The sequence below is a fragment of the Zeugodacus cucurbitae genome, chromosome 6 (assembly GCF_028554725.1).
Source record: "Zeugodacus cucurbitae isolate PBARC_wt_2022May chromosome 6, idZeuCucr1.2, whole genome shotgun sequence".
NCBI lineage: Eukaryota > Metazoa > Arthropoda > Insecta > Diptera > Tephritidae > Zeugodacus > Zeugodacus cucurbitae.
The window spans coordinates 14,638,426-14,644,223 of record NC_071671.1 but is presented as its reverse complement, the minus strand read 5'-3'; the positions used below and the strand labels follow the sequence as shown (position 1 = coordinate 14,644,223).

The following is a 5,798-nucleotide window of genomic DNA, read 5'->3' as shown; positions in this document are numbered from 1 at the left end:
ATAACGACTACGAACTTTGATAGTAGTACAGGATGAGCCTAACATTAATTTACTACCACCAGTATTTCATTCTGCAAAGTGTTGACTTAGAAAATTAAACTTTGGCAAAACAATCGAACTTTATCACTCAATAAAGTAAACGAAAAGTAAACTTATACAATAAAAATATGTTTGCTGTGTGTAAATAATTAAGTAACTTAAGGTAATAAGAAAATATATATTATTCGTATGAAGTATAAAATGCAGTGTAAAACGCTCAAGTCGAAAATATTTTAAGCCTCCTACTTTCTGCTTTTTGCGTCTACTTCGCTTATACACCTAAGCATGGCTTACTGGACAATAGCGACTCGCAAAGACTCGCCACCGATGAAGATCACGCCAGTGCTGAATCCCAATCAACGTAAATTCCTCGAGGATGAGCTGCTCTACCGCGAAAAACTGGAAATACTCGCCGAAAACAATACAATCAGCACTGACCTATTTGTGCGTAAGTTCGAGGATATCGACGAAACAGTGCTGCTGGATAAGCACGATTCCTTCTATCATACCACTAAAAGTCTGCTGGTGCTTTTCCAGATAATGGGCGTTATGCCAATACATCGAAATCCGCAGAAGCCTGGTTTGCCACGCACCGGCTACTCATGGACATCGAAGCAGGTCTTTTGGGCTATATGCGTTTTCTCGATGCAAACTACGATAGTGATATTGGTGTTGCGTGAGCGCGTGAACACATTTCTCAACGATTCCGATCGTCGCTTTGACGAAGCAATCTACAACGTGATCTTCATATGTTTATTGTTTACGAATTTCCTTTTGCCAGTTGCAAGTTGGCGCCATGGTCCACAGGTAGCGATCTTCAAGAATATGTGGACGAATTATCAATTGAAGTTCTTGACCTGGAGCTTGTGTTTCTTCTCGTGGGGTGTGAGTATTGCGATCAATTTGTCGCAATACTATTTGCAGCCCGATTTCAAGTTGTGGTACACTTTCGCATACTATCGATTATTGCTATGCTAAACGGTTTCTGCAGCTTGTGGTAAGTTAAGCTTGTCTTCTCCTTGAGATTAGTCATTGCATGTTCACTCTATAGGTATATTAACTGCACAGCTTTTGGTACCGCTAGTCGCGCTCTATCCGCCTCGCTGGAATTAACAATGATGGGTGATAAACCAGCGAAGAAGCTCACCGAATATCGTTATCTTTGGGTAGATTTAAGTCACATGATGCAGCAACTAGGTAAAGTAGACGAAGTGATATTCACAATATCTGCAAATACGTGGTCTACCCCTGTGAAAGATCTTATTCATAAACATCAAATCAAGATTTCAATTCTTATCCGAAACACTGAAGTAAGGAACGGATGCATCCCAATAGGGCAACCCATCAGTTTTGATCGATTGGTTTAACATTACACTCTCTTTTCCAGGTCGCGCCTATCCAATATGTATGGCATATACTGTCTGGTAGTTTTCTTCAAAACCATCATTGCAACTTATGGTTTACTGAGTGAGATTATGGATCATGGTGCTACGTAGAAGGAAGTTGGTCTCTTCGTTATCGTTTTCTATTGCATGAGCCTGCTCTATATCATTTGCAATGAGGCGCATTATGCCACACAGAGTGTCGGTTTGGATTTTCAAACGAAGCTCTTGAATGTGGATCTGACGGCTGTGGATAGCGCTACTCAAAAAGAGGTGGAAATGTTTCTAATGGCTATATCAAAGAATCCGCCGATAATGAATTGGTTATGCTAATATTAACAGAGAACTAATCACGTCAGTACGTTGAGTATATATTTTTTCTTCTTGAAAGATAAACTTAATGGACGAAATTTATATTTTGCAGAATACTTCATTCATGGCTACTTACTTGGTGGTTTTGTTACAATTCAAAATTACCGAACAACGGAATTACTCAATGAAACAGAGCAGTATGGACTCACTAATGGAGAAATGAATGATTTGTAAAGCTTTTTAGTATAAAATTGTTGCTTTTAGTGAAAGAAATATTAATATCGATCTTTACCTTTTCTCATCTCAGGTAATTTGTGTATTCAAAGTCCAGTTGGCTTTGTTCTTACTTTGATTTTTTTACTACCAAGCTCATTAATAATTAAATAATTAATATTAAAAATTAAATTCAAACTTTCTTCGGTTAGTTTTTTTGATATTCTCCTTATTGAAATTAATTAGTGGATATTCCAACAGTAAGGTAAAAGTGAAGAGTGAGCAATTATCGTAGAAGTGGAGCTTATGTCAGTGAATGACGTGGGTAACTACACTATCAAAAAATAGTGCACTATTTACCTTTACGTGTCCGCTTAATTAGAAATTCATAAAATTTTCGACTGAACAAAAATATTCTCAAATATTTGGATAGGCAACCTTCCAAGCAGAAACTTTAATGTGGCAGACAAGCCAATTAATTAAAAACTCATCAATTAAAATTAAAAGGGATTGTGGTCGTAAGGAATAATATAGGTGGATACCTAAGCGAAAAGAGATTTGTGAATTGATATCCTGGGGAGCAAATGTAATTTTAATTTACTTTAAACCTAGTTTAATGATGTTTCGTATAAAAATTGAAGTCTTATTCGCTTTGAGTTTTTATTTAATTAGCAACTCATCTTCTCACAACTTTTGATAAATTTGTTACAATTTTCATTCATAAGCTTAAAGTTACTCAGGAAATCAAGACATGATAGGCATTTATTTTTGTCACGCTTCGATTTGCAGTTGGTTTCTAAATTCAATGCGAAACATCTTTAAGCGCTTAAAGTTTTTGTATTACCATAGTGCTCTTGTGGTGTTCAATCTAATATCTCATAAACCAAAAAAGAAAAAAGACCTGTTTGTTTGGAGCAGGTTTAGTAGGGATCGTAATATTTAGTTCCCCAATACGATATACCAAGTCATTTCTATTCTTATTATTATTCTATTAATTTGGTCCATATTTATATTTTAAAAGTAACAAGCTCTTTAAACAGTTGTTTTTTTTATTTACCCATCTGTCATTTGCCTAAAGGAGCTTCGAAATTATTTTTATTAGTCAAAAAAAATCTTCTGAACACATTTGCTAGTCACTGTCATAGGCAATTTAACTCCATAAACTAATCCTAAAAAATGCTTAGTCATTCATTACTTTGATGAAAAGAGAAAAAAACAGCAATTATTATTTTTGAAAAGTACTACAAAGACAACAACAAATCCATTCATATATTAAATACATAACATAAAATGCCAAAACATGGATATGTATTAATGTGCTATTTAGTAATTGCTAAATCATGTTGTGCGATTTCGGTTCTTCTTTGGCAGGCTTCTTCAGTAATTCTGGTAGTTCTGAAGATCGTAGCTTTGGTTTTTTATTGTTTTGAGCACATCTAAAGCCTCCTAAAGTGCTCGAAACAATTAAAGTGCTGGCTTTTATGCCTATGTATTTATGTTTATGCTATTTTTGGCGAGTAGTAGGCGGTTTATTATGATTTTTTAGCTTCATGTTATTAGCTTCTTATTTTCTATTATTCTCACAAAAATTAGCTTTCAGAATTAACTTTTGAATACCGAACTTTTTTGTTGGCTTCTGCCTACATAAATATATGGATGTCCAAATATTATGACGAATTCAAATTCGGCAAGTCATTTCTTGATGGAGGAATTACACTATGGACTCCTATGGTAGCTTATCTCAATTGTTTATTATTTTAAAACGTGTTAAAAATAAAATAACGAAGAAAATGAGACTAAGAAATTGGTTATTACTTGACTTACTGTTTCTCTCTCACATATATCTTAAAAAAGGGTATTTTTTAGTAAAATCACTTTACGAAAAGTCACTATCATCCTCTGAATACAGTCTTTGTCATTTCATGCAAATAAACTTAACTCTAAAACTTATTGTCATCGAGCCAAAATTTTGCGATGGCAAAGATTCGCAATTACTAAATTATTGCTATTCTACAGTTGCTTACTTTGTTTTTGTATTAGAGCGGCTTCTTATATAAACACTCAGGGTGTTCGCTTACAATCGCTTAAGAAAATATTAAATGAGAGGAATGTTCGAAATTAAATGGCAATTAAGTTTGAATCTGTTACTGCACCAACGACAAGAAGAGAGAATAATTAACGATATTGCTGTGCAACGCTGCAATTATAACGCGCTGCCTTCGCCTTCCTCCGAAGCTTATATTGCACCGATTTCCCTTTTCGAAATTTGATTATTTTTCCGGGGAAGATAGAATTTTGCAAAAGCTCTAAAGTTGTTAAGAAAAAGCTATCTTAGAGGTGGTGCATGAGGAGAGGCAGAGAGAGGAGCGCAGTGATAGAAACATGTAAGTGCTTCATATTAAAAGAAAATGCAATAGAAGAAACGTGGAGCATTTAACTAACGAGTTTATAATGAATTGATTAACAATTGCTTGTAGTCTTTGGCTTATAACGTTCTTCAACAGGGTGAACATTTAAAACACCTATATAGGGCGTATATATACTCGAATTTCTATATTTATATTATAAAGATTTGTAATGTAGTTCTAAATAAGTGCGAATGTATGTATAGCTCAAGTACTTAAATATTTACGTATGATTTACCAGTTCCTATATTTCATTTCAACTTTATACTCTTTTTTCGTTGCTGAGTTTGGATTTGTCAAAACGTGTGCCACCATCAATATCAACCCTGACCTTCTTTGCTCATTCATTAAACTGCTCGCGTTGCAGAGAGTAGTGAATCACTTCAGTTTCGTTGACCCATTTCAATGGCATGCACATACTATATGTATTTATGGATGTCGGTTCTCCACAGACTGGAGTTAGAATGCGGGGTTAAGCCTTCGGCAGCTCTGTGGTGAGTTCAGTTCTATGTGGAGTTAACTAAATTTCTGACTTTTTTCCATTACCTAAACAGCCATCTTACAATGCTAGCGTTCCTTCCGCTATCATACTCATCCTTTTGACACATTTCAACTTTTTTATTTTAATCAAATATTTAATTTTGTTGGCTAAGTCGAGTTGTTATACGCTAAGAGGCATTATGTACACACATATGTATGTATGTACATATAGATTTTAATACAGTACAATCGCATGACAAGGAGAATCGACCAGCAGCCACAGCTGGTTGCCTTGGCCAGACCGTTCTGGCTCCGACACACAGTTTTATCGTACGCATTTCTTCAAACGGAATTGTGTATTCGGGTTGTTGACGTTGACGCTGTCATTAAAATTCTCGTAAAAATCGCTGCCAAGAGCATTTAGTTTTTCTTGTTGCCCACTTGTTTTATTAATATTCACTGCTCCACTTTGACAAAGTACTCATATCTGTGTCAAGCTCTCTCAGAGATGAGCAATCATGTGGATGACAGTTCATTCTTAATTCCTTTCTGTCAGTTACTAAAGAGATGCAATTTTAATCACAGTTTTGCATAAAATAATCAGTGAAATACTGCAAGGACTTTATTAGATATTATTTTATCTAATTTTAGAACTCAACGCTATCAATCGTAACTTTGCCTCAAGACCTTTCTCAAGAAAAACTTTTTAAGTTGTTTTTTTGACAAAATTCTTTATCAAAATTTATGAATCATACCAAAATCGAGAAAACCTAAAACCGCTATGACAGAAGATTTTTCTAAAGCAGTATTGTAAAAATAAATTAGAAACTACTGAATGCAGCGGTGCATACTGGCGAAAAGATGTAAAACCATAAAAGGCAACAGCTTAATTTACAAACTCATTTGCATCGTTCATGTAAAGTTTGTATTGAATATTGCAATGAGTTGAATTTCTCTCATCTCACTG

General features: G+C 34.7%; 1 pseudogene; it reads left to right on the top strand.

Moving 5' to 3' along the window:
• Window positions 1-261: 261 nt before the first annotated feature.
• LOC105219036 (gustatory and odorant receptor 21a-like) lies at window positions 262-2,096 on the top strand (annotated as a pseudogene).
• Window positions 2,097-5,798: the final 3,702 nt, after the last annotated feature.